The sequence below is a fragment of the Cynocephalus volans genome, chromosome 7 (assembly GCF_027409185.1).
Source record: "Cynocephalus volans isolate mCynVol1 chromosome 7, mCynVol1.pri, whole genome shotgun sequence".
NCBI classification, from domain to species: Eukaryota; Metazoa; Chordata; class Mammalia; order Dermoptera; family Cynocephalidae; genus Cynocephalus; species Cynocephalus volans.
Genome location: NC_084466.1, coordinates 133,842,955 through 133,860,964, shown reverse-complemented (window position 1 = coordinate 133,860,964; position 18,010 = coordinate 133,842,955). Strand labels below are relative to the sequence as shown.

General features: G+C 36.9%; 1 protein-coding gene across 3 annotated transcripts in view; it reads right to left on the bottom strand.

The window, feature by feature from the left end:
* The window catches only part of CNNM2 (cyclin and CBS domain divalent metal cation transport mediator 2), a 145,220-nt gene that overhangs the window by 97,036 nt on the left and 30,174 nt on the right, over window positions 1–18,010 (bottom strand). The gene's annotated exons all lie outside the window — the stretch shown is intronic.

The following is an 18,010-nucleotide window of genomic DNA, read 5'->3' as shown; positions in this document are numbered from 1 at the left end:
TGTTAAACATACAGTTGGATATATGAATCTGGAGTTCAAAAAAGTCTGGGCTGGAAAATAAATCTGGAAATTGTCAGCAAAACCTCATAGTTTTAAAACCAAGGAACTGACAACCTCAGGCAGCTGATCAGGGTTAACCTCAACAGTGATAAGTCATGTGGACAGCATATTCCTTTGATATGAGGTGATGAGGACAGCACTTTACTTCACGGTCTTCCTGCCAAAACCCCTTAACTCCTAACAAATTATTAGACAAATCCTTCTACAAAACACCTGACCACCACTCCTTAAAAGTGTCAAGGTCATCAAAAACAAGGAAAGTCCTGGAAACTGTCAAAGCCAAGAAAACCTTAATGAGACATGTCTACTACATGTAATACAGTATACTGAATGGGATCCTGAAACAGAAAAAAGGACGGTAAGTAATAATAACAAAAGCTGAATAAAATATGGACCTCAGTTAATAATAATGTATAAGCATCTGTTCATCAGTTGTGACGAGGGCACCATGCTAATGTAAGATGTTAATAACAGAGGAAACAGGAGGTGGTGGTGATAGTATCTTCGCAATTTTTTTGTAAATCTAAAACTATTCTAAAATTAGAAGTTTACTAAAAAACAAAACAACAAGGGCCTAGATGAGATCACCGCAGGAGAGTAGGCAAAAAAGAAGTCCCAGGAGGAACTCAAAGAAGGCCAAGAAGGAGCGGTCTGGGTGATCTATGGGCATTGTTCCTCCTGTTCACCGGCCTCCTCACTTCCCCTCCTCCTTGCCTTTATCCTGCCTTCTGTCTCAGAATGGCCTTGCTGCCACTCTGCATGACAGTGGAAGTGGTCTACATCTGGGCTGTCAAACACGTAGTCACTAGGCACATGTGGCTACCATGCACTTGCAGTGTGTCCAGTACAACTGAGGAATTGACTTCTAAATCTTATGTAATTTTCATAAATTAAAATTCAAATTCAAACAGCCATATGTGGCTACTGGTTACTATATGGACAGCATAGCTCGAGAGTTCAGGGTCTCTGACTTGATCTTTTCTTTTCCTGACCCTTCACAAGCCATGACACTTCTGATTCTCCACACTGGATTATCTTAACTCTAGAACATCTTTTTAAAATGCTGAAAACCAGACTTCACTTAGCCTTGGGTCCCATCTTTCTCCACATACACAGTATGACTAGAAAAGGACGGAGACCTTCCAGACCAAATGATCTCCCTCAGTAATCTCCCTGGAACTCCGGCCTCACAGGTCACTAATCAAAAAGGATTTCTTTGCATTTGAGGAGAGTGTTTCTCAAATATTTTTTTTTTATAAAAAAGGAAAAAAAAAAAAAAGACTCCCAGTGTTAACAATAAACATAAAACCCACTATTTTAAAACTTATAAATTAAACAGAAAACTATAAAATAAGTAGTATTCAAATTAACAGTAACACTGGGATCAGTAATGTCATTCTGCTAAAAACAAAACTTATTCACAACATGAATATGGTACCATTTCATACAGAGCAAACTCCTACACTCTCATACACATGTTCCTCCATTCATACTATTGTAAAATCTTTATTTGTATAGTGTATCTTCAATTCATTAGGCATGAAGACAGCATTCTATTAAGTCCTTTTCTCATTAGCACACAACAGTTACAGTAGTATATATAACCTGGTACCAACCCAAAAATCAAGTGACAAGGCTCAGTGATAATGCAATCACCTGGATGATCCAGATTATACTTATATTAATTTTGAAAGAATATTATTGAAATAAGCACAGTTTTTTAAAAAACCTTCACGAAGAAACTCAAGGATCCTGAGAGTAAGTCCCCAAATCATCAGGAAACTACAGTTTGAGAAACAAACTATTCCCAGTTGAAATACAAACACCCACGAGAGAGTAACAAGTAAGAGTTTGTCATGATTTAGCTAATAGATGCTTTCCACTCAGTCAGAGGGGAACAGTTCTTCAGGAAATTACTTTCACAGAGGTTAACAACCTCTTTAAAAGCCTTTTTATTATGGAGAGAATAATATAATAAGCCTCCCTGTACCCAATACTCCACTTGACCAATTACCAGCATGCACAGGTAAAGTTTTATAGCCAAGACAAGTTGTATGATTAAGTTACCAACATCTCAGAGAAATGCCAAGACAAGGAAGCAGCGCCATGAAAGAGGTAACGGGGTTCCTGTTTATTCGTTCAACAAACATTTATTAAACCCTTAGCATACATCCAGCCCTGACAGTCCAAAGACACAAAAATGGTCCCTGTCTTCTTGAAGCTTACAGGAGAGGGTTTGAAACAAACAACTAATTACAAAGCAGTGGAACAGATGTTATAACAGGCATAGTGTTATACAGCATGAAGGTGGGCACCTAATCCAGGCTGGAGAGTTCAGGGAAGGCTGAAACACAAAGGATGAGTAGCAGTCTGCCTAGGGCTTCAATTGTGCATTGCTCTACTAAATTCTCCTCTTGCTGATCATAAGATTCTATTTTGCTTTCTATTTGTAAATCCACTATCCCTCCAAAGATTTTGCAAAATTGAAAGATTTTGCAAAATTTAGCACAAGCATGTATGTTTTAGTCTATTGGGGGCTCAGATTGCTTCAAGACCTCTCATCTTCTGAACCCTTCAGTCTGCTCAGTGACTTTATCCACACCACTACAATTCTCACTGGTCACTCTCTTCCGAATTTCTCTCCTCTCAAGAATGTGGAGATTGCTCAACTGAAAGGACCTGTGAGGTTCTTTCAAGAAAAGAGTAGAATTTCACTTAAGACTGAAAGTGGCCCATAGCGCCACTAGAGAGGTTAACCACAAGGAGATTCTCTTCTTCCCTACGGTGAAAACATATTTCAAACTGCTGACTCTGTTACAATTATGATCCTTAAAGCTGTGGCCAAATTCCAGAGGGGCCAATTATAATTCACCTAAATTTTCTCATAGTTTTAACTGGCTATGCTTCTGTTACTCCATAACCCTAAATTACTGCCTAGCATTTATTACAAGATTACCAAAGAATTTTACAACTGGAAGGAGTCCTTAGAAATCAATCACTTAATGCAGTGGTTTGCAGACCACGTTCCAGAGAAGTGCTTCACAGGTCCTGCCAATACAGACACTCAAATTTTAACATGCTAAAAATTTTAATTCAGTTTTATGAAGACCTTGGCATAAAGCTTCTCCTGCCTACTCTGTGCACATATATTTGCAGGTTCTTATAATTATGTTATTGATTAGAAAAGGGTTAGGGTTAGGGTTCTGCAGAGGGCTTTTTTTTTTTTTTTTTTTGGTGGCTGGCTGGTTTTTAATTCCAGTCCACAGAGGCCACTCAGGTAAACCTGCTCAAATAGGTTCACTATCCAGTTCACTGTCACCATTCTACTCAATTCAGTGCCCTGGAAGTCTAAAGTGCATCTGCTGGCTCATGCCCTCTAAAGTGATTATTGTCAGTTCCAAAATAATAAACTTGATAATGTCATGTCATGATAGCATATTAAAATTTGAGTGCTTATTTAAATTTTGAACATTTCTTCCTTTTTCCAGTTATAATGAGGAAAAGCAAGCTGTTAGTGATTCAACTTAAATCCCCTAAAACATAGCAGCCAATTCATTGTTCAACCAATGACTGCACACCTCCAGCGACAGACAATTTACCATCTTCACTCATCATTAGACCACTCTCACTGTAAATTATTCCTTAAATTAAATTATTCCTTAAATTAAGCCACGTCTTTCTTCCTGAGGCTTCCATCCATTAGCCTTAGTTCTATTCCCTAGAACCACAAGGTACAAAACAAATCCTCTTAATTGCAGCCTCTCCCCTGCCCAAAGTTCTCTTGTCTCCAAAGCAAGTATTTCTTCAATCATTTTTCCATATGTTGCTTCCAGTCCCTTCATCTCTGAACAATGTCAGAATCTGTATCCCAGAACTGACCCAGACTCTACAGTTGAGTCCATCTTAGTATGGAATAGAATAGGATTATCATCTCCCCCAATTCTAGACATTCTTTTTTTTTTTTAATAATGCATCTGAGACTAGACTTTTTTTTTTTAACTTCTCAGTATACACTGTAGTTGATTTTCACGTCCCTTTACCTGCTCCTCTTTCCCCCCTCCCTCTGTCCCCTCCCCCGCCCACTACATCATGTCTGTTCACTTGTCTTAACAAGTTCAAGGAATTGTTGAGATTGTTGTGTCTTCTTCTCCCCCAACCCTTTATTTGTGTATTTATTAATTTATTTTTAGCTCCCACAAATAAGTGAGAAGATGTGATATTTCTCTTTCTGTGCCTGATTTGTTTCTCTAAGTCCATCCATTGAGATTTGACTTTTTGTTGCCACATCTCACTACTGACTCACATTCAGCTATCGGCAGATGCCCCTAAGTGCTAGTCCTAAAGGTCTGTAGCCACATACCCCTCAACATCATCCTGTGCTTACTTATGCAATTAGTTTTATGGCTAAAATAGGACTTTACATTTATCTAGTCAAACTTCATCTTATCTCAGTTTGAGTATCCCTTATCTGAAATGCTTGGGACCAGAAATGTTTCAGATTTTTCTGGATTTTGGAATATTTGCAGAATACGTACTGGTTGAACATCCCTATTCTGAAAATCCAAAATCCAAAATGCTCCAATGAACATTTCCTTTCAGCGTCATGTTAGCACTCAAAAAGTTTGGAATTTTGGAGCATCTCAGTTTTGGGATTTTCAGATTAGGGATACTCAACCTATATGAGAGTACTTCAAAAAGTTTGTGGAAAGGGCCGGCCCATGGTTCACTCGGGAGAAGAGTGTGGTGCTGATAACACCAAGGCCACGGGTTCAGATCCCTATGTAGGGACGGCCGGTTACCTCACTTGGAGAGCGTGGTGCTGACAACACCAAGTCAAGGATTAAGATCCCCTTAACGGTCATCTTTAAAAAAAAAAGAAAAAAAAAGTTTGTGGAAAGAGTTGTATTATCTTTAAATTCTATTTTTCCACGAACTCTTTGAAGTACTCTTGTATAACCAGTCCATCACCTTAGTTCAACAAAAATATGATTGAATTCCAATTTGGACACATACGTGCCTTCTATATCTTAGATCTATTGGGTTTTTTTGTACTTTTCCCTCTCCCTCTACACTCAGAGCAAAAGCCTGATCAGGTTACCTACCTGCAGGGCTACACATACTAACCCACACATCCCTTCCATCTCAAGTCAAAAAGAATAATTTCAAACTCATCTTCATATGGAACTCAGCTTTTCTCTTCCAAAGCCATACTTGGCAATAGGAAAAGTACAGGAATCCACATTACCTAGTTCCCAAGGACTTCAATGTCTTTCTTAAAACTCCAGAGCTCCTAAAAAAAAAAAAAAAAAAAAACTTCCCTGATCTTTTTCAATAGTTATCTTTCACCCCCAGTAATATCAGCAGCAACTGTGTGAAGTACATGGATGAAAGAAGGTGAGCTGTAAAGGATGCGTAGGACTCAAACAGGTACAGAGTTGAGGAGAGGGTGGGAAGCAATTCCAGGTAAGGATTCAACAAGCAATTAAACAAGAGGATGAAAAAATGGCATACATTAAGGATACTGTCTGCTTATTGACTAAAACATGGAATATGTGAAGAAGAGCGAAAGAAGGCTGGAGAGAGAAACTAGTATTTCAGCCAAAGGGTCTGAAATGAAATGCTAAAAAGTCTGAACTTTCTGTTATCATAGTTTGGGAAGGAAATTAACCTAGCAGTGTATAAAACTAATTATAAGGGAAGAAACACTAGAGGAGAAGAAATCACTCAGGAACATGAAGGCCAACATAGAAAAAAGTGGTACTCATGGACTTCTGATTCAAAAGGGAAAAATAAAAAATTATCCGTATTTCATTGAATCTAAGATGACTTTAAGATGAACCATTACTCTGTATACTACTACAAAAAATTAATAACGCTGGCAAATTATGACATGCTATCATCCCAATTTAATAAAAGTTAAAATGTGAAAAAATGTGCAAATACAATAAAAAGCCAATTGTTTGTGGTTTATTTTAACACCGTGGCTCAATATAGAGAAAACTTGATTGTACAGTAATAATGTACAAAGGGGAAAAGGTACAGCAGTTTCTCTCCTTACCAGCTCTCCAGACCTGTCATAGGAACTCACTGAATGCAAGTGAACAACCAGCACCACTCCCTTCATCCCCTCAAAGAAAAAAGCAAAAACAAAATCACAATTCTAAAAAAAAAAGCGATAGTATCTGCTTTACATACTGTGATTTTTAACCAGGGTTTCACATCAGAATCATCAGGGAGCTGCTTCTTCTCCTTTCAGAACAAAACAGAAAAACAAAGATTTGGACCCCACACCTGATTTACCAAGTGAGAATATCTTACTTGGAAACCATAGCATACGTACTAAAAAAACTCCTCAAAGTTATTCTGCTGAACCCATGATTAGGAATCAATGAGCTAAAAGATAGTTACACTTAAAATATTAAAGCACAGAAACCCTTCCTAAGCACAACTTGAAACCCAAGAGCTATAAATTTTTGACAGATTCAACAACATAAAAATAAAATTTCTCTAAGGAAAAATGACACCATAAATAAGAAAAATGATAAACTGTGAGAAAATACTTGCAGAGTAAGAGTTAATGTCTATAACACATAAAGTCCCCCTATCAGAAGACACAATCCAAAAGAAACATAAGCAAAACAATAGACAACTGATAAAAATACGAATGGCTAATAAACATGAGAAAAATGTTCAGTCTCACTAAAGGAGTGCAGCTACGACAATGAGCTATTTTTCACTCATCAAATAGGCAAAACTGTTAAACATGAACATAACCAGTGTTATAGTAAGGCTAACTGAAGTATATGAGTATTATTTATATAAGCAAGAATCTAAAATTTCATCAACAGTTAAGTAAATTATGATACAGTCACACAAAGAAATGCTAAGCAGCTACTAAAATGATTAATGTATGCACATCCACCATATACTGAGCCAGGTTTTAAAAAACCTTAATTTTAGAACAATATGTACACTATAATTTCATTTTTTAAAAAACAACCACAAAACCCAACTGGGTATGTTTATATCTGCACAGGAAAAGGTCTAAAAGGAAATAGACTAATTCCTAACAGTGGTGACCAGTAAGAGTATGGTGACAGGGTGGGTGATAAAAAGACTTAATTCTTACTTTATATACTTCTGTATTGTTTTAATTTTTATAATGAGCACATGTATTTTTTAAACTCTCATTAAGTTAATTAAAAGTATTTCTGTTGCCTGGCATCACTTTCTAAACAGTACAAATAAGTTATCAAGATACCTCTTCATCTACAAAAGTTCCATTTCTTTTTCCTTTGTTTTCTGAGCACCTTTCCTAAAAGGTCCCAGAGATTAACTAACTCTTCACCCTTCTAACTAGAGCCACCAGCCAGGAAATAGCACATTGGCAAACTGGAGTCTTTCAACATGTCAGTTTCTTCCCTTCCAGGGTGACAGTCTGCAAACAGACGTGGTTATCTCAGTAAGATCAAACTGGAGAACCAACGCAAGAACTGAACAAGGACAGATCAGCAGTAAATCTTTTCTGAGACGAGGCAACATCTGGAATAGGTGAGAGAGCAGGGGTCAGCAAACCTTTTCTATAAAGGACCATACAGTAAATGTTGCAGGCCATACAGTATCTATCACCACTGTTCAACTCTTGCCATTGTGGCACAAAAGCAGCCATAGATAATATATAAACAAATTAAGCGTGGCTGTGTTCCCAAAATTTATTTATGACACTGAAATTTGAATTTCATATAGTTTCTATGTCACAAAATGTTATTTTTATTTATTTTCAACCATTTAAAAAAGAAAAAAAATATTCTTTGCTCCTCGGGCACACAAAAAGCAGGTGGCAGTCCACAGGCAGTAGTTTCCATCAGAACGTAATTTTATAAATCTCAAAAAGAAAGTAGAAGCAAGCAGAGTCTCTAATAAAACACTGTCTGGATTCTTCACATGCAAAAACTCTTTCAAGAGCTTTAAAAATATATAGTTAGTGAACCACGATACCAACCGTCACTATTATAGAGGAGCTTTCTCTAAAATAGCTGACAGAACTTACAATATTAAAAGAGATTTCTAGTCATTAGAGAAATACGAAGTGAAACCACAATGAGATGTCACTACACTCCTGCAAGAACGGTTATGATGCAGAACACTGGCAATACCAAGTGTTGACAAAGATGTGGAAAAACCGGAACCTTCAAACAGTGCTGGTTTATAAAATGGTATAACCACTCTGGAGAATAGTTTGGCAGTTTCTTAAAAAGTGAAATATGTACTTTACTACATGACCTAGCAATTTCACTCCTCGGAATCTCCCCAAGAGAAATAAAAATATATGTCCACACAAAGACATTTATGCAGATGTCCATAGGAGCATTATTCATAGTAGCCCCAAATCTGGATGCAATACAAATATCCAACAACTAGCAAACAGAATGTGCTTTATCCATACAAAAAAGTACAATTAATCAGTAAAAAGGAACTACTGATACATGCTACAACATGGGTGAGCCTCAAAAACATTGTGCTAAGTGAAAGGAGACAGACATAAAAAAACTATATGATTCCATTTATATGAAATTTCTAGAAAAGGAAAATCTATAGAGACAGGAAGCATATCAGTGGTTGGTTGTATGGGGCTAGAGGGGAAAGCAGGAACGGACTGCAAATCAGAAGGAGGGAGCTTCTGGGGACAGAGTAAGTGTACTAAAATTGAATTAGGGTGGTGGTTGAACAACTCTATAAATTTAAAAATAGTTGATTATACTCATATACTTAAATTGGTAGATTTTATGGTATGTAAATCATACCTCCATAAAACTGTTTTAAAAGGAGGAAGTAGACCCAAGATAGCCCTGTGGACCTACCAGACTGCTCACAGCTCTCTGCAATCTTCCAGGCATTTCCAGGATTCTGCACCTTTGTTCTGGTTACTCCTAAAAGGCCTCCTTAACTGAGCACCTCCCCTTAGAAACCTTTCTTCACCTGTATCCTGCCCTACTTCCCTTCCCATCTCACTCCCAAGGTAACAGCATCTTCTTTTGAACCTTTCCAGTGCTTTGTGCTCAGCACACTTAGTCTCCTTTATTTCTAACCCCCTAATTCTATGATAAATTCCTTAAGGAAAAAACTGTGCATTACTCATCTATCTATTCCTTATTATACAGCAGGCACTCAATGAATATTTGTAATATTAAGTTACAAAATCTATACTGTCTAAACAAGATCCTCTTCTATGTTAGCATGAATAGTAGCAAAAATCTAAACTCTTAAAATTCATACTACCCCACCTCCTACCTCCTCCTCCTCCAAACCACTACCTAAATCTCTTCCAATTTCAGAAAACATTTCTAGTTTATTAATTCCAGATTTTTCCAATTTAATCAGACAAGTACAGAAATCACAAACCACATTTCAGTGCTGAGCACAAGCAAACTTTTGACAACCGAATATAAAATCTGCAAGTTGAAAAGACAGTGGAATTTAACAAGACAAGAAAATGTGGCTTTATATACCTCAACCAAAGCCAAATTTCAATCAGCATAAAATTCCCAAACTAGAAAGAACTTCATCTCTAAAAGGCATTCTGGTAAAATCCTGATTAAGATGGAGATCCTCAGCTGTGATAAAGGCCAACTTTTATCTTAAGAAGTGTTACTACTGGTCATTCTTGCCTGAAACACAGAATACATACAGCGGGGACCTTGAAGTTTAGACACGTTCTGGCAACTCTATAACTTCTCAAATGTTGGACTTTAGCTTTTCTACTTCTTAAAAAAGTGACTTCTGAAAATTACTTGCACTTATTTTCAAATACGGTGGGGCAAAGCAATTCATTTTTGAAATTATAATTTGCATCACATGGAATTTAACACTCTGAAAAATGATTCACAGAACTAAAATAGAGTACATACAGGTCAAACGCAAATAAGAAAGAAGCTAACTCAAGACTTTAGAAAAGCAAGCTTTAAAATAGTGAAGCAGATGCTAGAGGGAATTAAAAGCCATCTACTGATAATCTTCAATGAAGAAATCGCTGAGATTTTAATAAGTTCGATCTTCAAGTATTAACTATTAAAACAGTCTGAACTAATTATACCCCTAGAAGGAGGCACACAACTACAGCAAGGGAAAAACTGATTTGCCACTTGTCTTGTGACTCAGACTGGCAAATAATTAGATGTCAAACTGTGATTTTATTAAATATACATAAACCACCCCAATTTGAAAGTAATAAGTTTGCCCTCAGAGGGAAAAAAAAGAATATTGAGAGCATTTTTAACTTTTCGTTGTTAATGGCTGATCCTCCAAATGAGTCCAGACAGGGTAGGAAGGAAACACCATTTATAGAGAGCTATGTGTCAGGTGCTTTATATATGGCTTAGTCTGTCTGTACTGCTATAACAGAATACCACAGACTGGGTAAATTATAAAGAACAGAAATTAATTTCTCACAGTTCTGGAGGCCGGGAAGTCTGAGATCAAGGCACTGGCAGGTTCAGTGTCTGGTGAGGGGCACAGTCTGCACTTCCAAGACGTCACCTTGTTGTTGCATCCTCTAGAGGGAAGGAGCATCAGGTCCTCACTTGGCAGAAGAGCAAGCAAGCCAAAGCTCTGTGAAGCTTCTTTTATAAGGGCCTAATCACCTCTTAATACTATCGCATTGGCCATTAAGTTTCAAGACCTGAATTTTGGAAGTACACATTCAAACCATAGCAACATTCTCATTTAATCCTAACGAGAATCCTATGAGGTGTCTTTCAAGGAAAGACTGAGAATCAGAAAGGTAAAATTTAACCAATGCCCAAAGCTAGCAAGTAGCAGAGTCAAAGTGTAGGAAAAATATAGAAAAATGGTCAAGGTCCCTCAGATGTTAAGAATCTTGCCTAGCATTTGATGTAAATATGCACGTGTGCCCAGGTATTCCTTGGTTGTCTAATGTAAATGTGTATGTGCACCCAGGTGTCCTAAAGGACAAATGGCTCTAATCCACGGTGCCCCCCGCACCCAGGATGCCCCTGGGGGGGCCACAGGGAGGCTGCCATCACCGCCCGATCTGCTGTAAGCCACTGCTGCTGCCAAGGAAACTGAGGACTGAGCTTATATCATCTGCCAATGGCTCCCAGGATCTTTCCCAGTTACCTAGCATGGACCTGCGTGTGATGGGTCTGGTGACCTAGCCTGGTGTGTGAGGGGGGTCTGGTAACCCAGCTAGGCATGTGAAGGGTCTATAACCCCAACCAGACAATTAGCATAGCTATGGCCCCACTCATTCATGACAAAGACCCTCTTTAAGTTAGGTATAGAGAGAAAGTATCTCAACATAATTAAAGCCATATATGACAAACCCACTGCTAATATCATCCTGAATGGGGAAAAGCTGAAAGCTTTTCCTTTAAGAACAGGAACTAGACAAGGATGCCCACTCTCACCACTCCTATTCAACATAGTGTTGGAAGTACTAGCCAGAGCAATCAGAGAAGAGAAGGAAATAAAGGGCATCCAGATTGGAAAAGATGAAGTCAAACTGTCCCTGTTTGCAGATGACATGATCCTATATATCGAACAGCCTAAAACCTCTACAAAAAAACTCTTGGAATTGATAAATGATTTCAGTACAGTAGCAGGATACAAAAGAAACACACAAAAATCAGTAGCATTTCTTTTCTCCAATAGTGAACATGAAGAACAAGAAATCAAGAAAGCCTGCCCATTTACAATAGCCACCAAAAAAATAAAATACTTAGGAATTGAGTTAACCAAGGATGTGAAAAATCTCTATAATGAGAACTACAAACCACTGCTGAGAGAAATTAGAGAGGATACAAGAAGATGGAAAGATATCCCATGCTCTTGGATTGGAAGAATCAACATAGTGAAAATGTCCATACTACCCAAAGTGATATACAAATTCAATGCAATCCCCATCAAAATTCCAAAGACATTTTTCTCAGAAATGGAAAGAACTATCCAGACATTTATATGGAATAATAAAAGAACACGCATAGCCAAAGCAATGCTGAGCAAAGAAAATAAAGCTGGAGGCATAACACTACCTGACTTTAAGCTATACTACAAAGCTATAATAACCAAAACAGTATGGTACTGGCATAAAAACAGACACACTGATCAATGGAATAGAAAAGAGAATCCAGAAACCAACCCACACACTTACTGCCATCTGATCTTTGACAAAGGCACCAAGCCTATTCACTGGGGAAAGGACTGCCTCTTCAGCAAATGGTACTGGGATAACTGGATATCCATATGCAGGAGAATGAAACTAGACCCATACCTCTCACCATATACTAAAATCAACTCAAAATGGATTAAGGATTTAAATATACACCCTGAAACAATAAAACTTCTTAAAGAAAACATAGGAGAAACACTTCAGGAAATAGGACTGGACACAGACTTCATGAATATGACCACAAAAGCACGGGCAATGAAAGGAAAAATAAACAAATGGGATTATATCAAACTAAAAAGCTTCTGCACAGCAAAAGAAACAATTAACAGAGTTAAAAGACAACCAACAGAGTGGGAGAAAATATTTGCAAAATATACATCTGACAAAGGATTAATATCCAGAATATATAAGGAACTCAAACAACTTTACAAGAAAAAAACAAGCAACCCAATTAATAAATGGGCAAAAGAGCTAAATAGGCATTTCTCTAAGGAAGATATACAAATGACCAACAGACATATGAAAAAATGCTCAACATCACTCAGCATTCAGGAAATGCAAATCAAAACCACATTGAGATACCATCTAACCCCAGTTAGGATGGCTAAAATCCAAAAGACTCTGAATGATAAATGCTGGCGAGGTTGCGGAGAAAAAGGAACTCTCATACATTGTTGGTGGGACTGCAAAATGGTTCAGCCTCTATGGAAAATGGTATGGAGGTTCCTCAAACAATTGCAGATAGATCTACCATATGACCCAGCTATCCCACTGCTGGCAATATACCCAGAGGAATGGAAATCATCAAGTCAAAGGTATACCTGTTCCCCAATGTTCATTGCAGCACTCTTTACAATAGCCAAAAGTTGGAACCAGCCCAAATGTCCATCATCAGATGAGTGGATATGGGAAAAGTGGTACATCTACACAATGGAATACTACTCAGCTATAAACACGAATGAAATACTGCCATTTGCAACAACATGGATAGACCTTGAGAGAATTATATTAAGTGAAACGAGTCAGGCACAGAAAGAGAAATACCACATGTTCTCACTTATTGGTGGGAGCTAAAAATTAATATATAAATTCACACACACACACACACACACACACACAAAAAAAAAAAAAAAAAAAACCGGGGGGGGAGAAGATATAACAACTACAATTACTTGAAGATGATACAACAAGCAAACAGAAAGGACACTGTTGGGGGGGAGGGAGGAGGGGGGGGAGGGAGGAGGGAGGGAGGTTTTTGGTAAGGGGCAACAAAAATCAACCACAATGTATATCTACAAAATAAAATTTAAAAGAAAATAAAAAATAAATAAATAAAATAAAATAAAATAAAAATAAAAACATCAGTTGAAAGTATTCACAAAAAAAAAAAAAAGCATAGCTATGGCCCTAATCCGACTAGGTCCTAACCCCTAGCCCTGACAATACAAATGGAAAACTTTTAAAATAATGAAACATTTTGGCTTTAGTTATGAATTGCCTAGCCATACAATTGGCGTAGTCACTTAGCAATACACAAAGTCTATGTTTTTTCTACTGTTTGCACCATCTCCTAGGCTGAGTAGCTTGTGCAGTTAACTAGCTCTGTCAGCTGATTAATTACAGGACACCTAACACCAACACAACTCTCCATTTCTCCACTAAGAATACCCAAGTAGCCCAATTAATTGAATATTTCTACAATAAATTTTAATATTACTTTATGCATAAAGTTACATTCCATTACAGTTGGTAGACTGCAAACTCCTTGAGGGTAGGCTCAATAAATATTTGTAGAACATTTTTTAAAAACCATGAAGCCACTCTGAAGTCCATTACTTGCCTAAAGGATTAGTATACAAATGTTTGCCTCTTTCCTTCATTTCTCCTAAAGTAAAAGCCATGTAAACAAGGGCCCATTTGTTTAATTTCTAAAAGAACTCAAAAGGTATGATTCCATGACTAGAAATAATTGCTTTTCTGACTTTCCACACATTTTGTGCCTGTCCTTTTGAGCATTTATCACCTTATGTGTTAAAATTATTTCTGTGTATACTTTAAAGCATATATACCAGACTTTCAGCAACTTAAATATGTCCCACAGCTTTTAGCACAGCAGATGCTGAATAAATGTTTAAATGAAAAAAATTATCTATCTTTTTTCCCTACACTTCTGCCATACAGATGCCCCAACTCAATGTGGTTAATAAAAAATAAAAAATAAAAAACTACAATAATAATGAGATTCTCTGGGAATAATCAACCTTGAATCAAAGTTGATTTCTGTCATCAGGTTCTAATTAAGAACGGCAGATAAAGCAGATGGAGAACAGCTTTAATCTTCATGCTAAGTTGATACTACTCTGGTGAAAACACAGAAAAATTGTTTGGACAAGCCAACTGAACAAACATGATATTGGATGTCTAAAGGAAAGTCATTCTGAAAGAGTCTCTTTCCACTAGATGGCTATCTGAACTTTAACTGAGAGAGTTAGTCAAAGGGAAAGGGATCACTTAATTTTACTGTTGATTCCAGCGAGGCCAAGGAGACGGGGTGGTGGTAACAGAAAAAAAACAAGGACACGAAAGATTTTCTTTTCTTCATTTTCAAAGGTTTTCCCCGTTTGGAACTACTTGCTTACTCCTCTTCCCATTTTACTTATTCATATCATTTACTAAGCAATGAAGAAGTATTTTCAAAGAATTGATGAAATTGTGCCAAAGTTCTCATCTAAGAAGTTCAGAGTTCACTTAAATATGATTTGAGATACAAGCTCTAAGACTTCATTGTGCCCACCTAAATATAAAAATTTACCGATATGAAATCTCTTTTTTTATGAACAACTCCTAGATAAAGCTAAATATTATTAAATGCTACCAAATAATTTTTCCATTAAATATAATATGTTGTGACGTATACAGTAAAACTCTGAACATCTGAAGTGAACCACTTAAGACCATTTGTTCAAAATCATCATTTTACACTAGTGTTTATTTACTTCTTTCTGATTATAGAATAAAAATGCATTGAAGAAATTTTGGAAAAATTTGAAAACATTTTATTTTGTTTCTTTCTAGTCTATTTAAAATTCTTCTATGCAATATATTATTACAAAATTGGTATTACATATATTTTTCATATAAACGCACACATGAGGGATCTTCAAATAGTTCATAGAAATATTCATATTATCTTTTAATTCTATTTTTCCATGAACTTTTTGAAGTACCTTCATACAATGTACATTATATTGTAGATTTTCACAAGTTATTAAGTATGCTTTGAAAGCATCATTCTAATAGCTATATAATATTTCATCATTTGGATATATCAAAATTGGTTTAACTATTCTCCTTTTATTGAACATTTGAATTGTTTCTAATATTTGTCTGGTATGAATAATACTTTGATGAATGTCTCTGTGCCTGAGTTAGACCACGACCTCAGGAAAGATAACTAAAGGTATAATCACAAGAATTCCAAATAAAAGTGTTTACCAAAAAGGGTGTGTCAATTCCCACCAGCATGAGAGTGCCCATCTCCTCACACTCTGGTCAACACTGAATTTTACCATTAAAAATCTTTTTTTGCTAATTAGGCAAAAACTGGTATTCTTGCCATTTTGATGTGCACTTCTCCTATTACCAAGGTGGAATTTTTCATCACTTTTAAAAATTTAAGTGACTCATTTCAAGTCAGAAGTCTATTTTTCATTAGCATGATTAGAAAGCCTTTTAATAAACTTTGTAAAATTTTCAACTGGCTCTAAAAGACCTTACTCTACACCATGACAGAATCCATTTGGCTATTCTTTGAAGTAATATCTTCAAAACAGGAGTTTCATATAATTTAACCTAAATTAAAAATTTTATAATTAAAATGCTAGGCTAGTCACACTGTATTCAATCTAGTAGCCAAAAACAATGTAAAATTCCCCCATTTTGCAGGAAGAAAAACATTTCATTGATTTTTTTACTTTACAAAAATGTAAATAATTTCTTTTTATAAGACGTGCTTGAAGTAAGTTACACAAGAAATAGCCTTAGCATTACCAAAAAATAGAGCATAAGCAAATCCCCTTTCTTCTCATATTCCCAGCTTCTTATTGATGAGAGCTATTTCTTGTCTCATCATGAATGTTTAAGTATCAGTTACAACAGCAGAATCAAATGACTCAATGATATGTTACCAGAGCACGGTGTTTTCTGTTTTAGTTATATTATTTGATGGAGAAAGGACAATACAGAGGTAAGAATGGTCTGATTCATCTGATGGGATGTTTTGGTGTAAAAACTGACTTCAAAATGACATCACCAACAGAGCTATTACCAAACCTATTAGCACACCCTATGTTTCCAGCCATCAGGGGCTTCTATACAAGTACTGAAGCAGAACTACTTTTTAGTTACAGTTGCACTGATATATTTAAGAGACCTATATAACATGTCCCACAGTGCTTCTACCAGAGGGCATGGAATACTATGTGGCCCCAACACTGAGATTCATCATGAAAACAAGCACCAATGTTCTCCAGAGCCACTCTAATGAATTCCAACAGGCTTACTTGAAAGGGCACTCATCTAACATTAAAAATATTATGAAAATCAGTTTCTAAAAACTTTAGACAGGGCCAGCCCCGTGGCGCACTCGGGAGACTGCGGCACTTGGGAGCGCAGTAGTGCTCCCACCGCAGGTCTGGATCCTATATAAGGTTGGCCGGTGCGCTCACTGGCTGAGCACGGTGCGGACGACGCCAAGCCAAGGGTTGCGCTCCCCTTACCAGTCACAAAAAAAAAAAAAAAAACTTTAGACAAATAACCATGAAACACAGAGCAAAATAAAGGTAGATTCAGTTTGACAAGTTCTCATTAAAAGCATGTAGGCACATTCAAAGCCCACAGAATGACTTGGGCTTTAAAAAACATAGTTTCCCATTGCCCCCAGGTTAAACTAGCATTATAAAAGGGGAAAAAAATGTATAAGCACACCTCACTTAAAGAAAGAGATGTAGGATAGAAAGGGGAATTGGGGAGATGTTGGTCACAGAATTTCGGTTAGGAAGAATAAGTTCTTGATCTATTGCACAGTATGGTTACTATAGTTAATAACAATGTATTGCAAAATTGAAAATTGCTAAGAGAGTAAATTTTAAGTATTCTTGCCACAAATAAATGATAAATATGTGAGGTAATGCATATGTTAACTAGCTTGATTTAGCCATTCCACAATGAACACATATTAAAAAGAGAGTGAGAGACTTGCATTCTTTCATAGTTTCTATAAAAGAAATTACTCATAAGTGACTTTTCTTTTGCAACTCCTGCTTTATAATCATTCTTGAAAAGAAAAGTATCCCATTAAAATTACAGCAAATTGGCCCACCACCCAAGTGGGAGCCCAGGTGAGTGCTGTTCCCACACACCACCACTGCCGCCAACCCACGCCCAACCCCAGAGAGACCTGCTCACAACCCAAGTGGGAGATGAAGTGAGCACTGACCTGTGTGCCACTGCCACCACAGGCCCACACCTGAGCCCCAGAGAGGCCCACCCACCACCCAAACAGGAGCCAAGGCAGCCCACTGCACACACAACTGCTTTAATACAAGAAGAGTTACCAGAAGAGCCTACAAATAGAAGTCTTTCTTTTCATAGCACACTCCAGAGTGATAGAAGAAACAAGTGCCCTGCCAGATAACCAAACATCAATGAAAAAATACTAGAATTACAAATAAACAAGAAGATTTGACACCACCAAAGGAATAT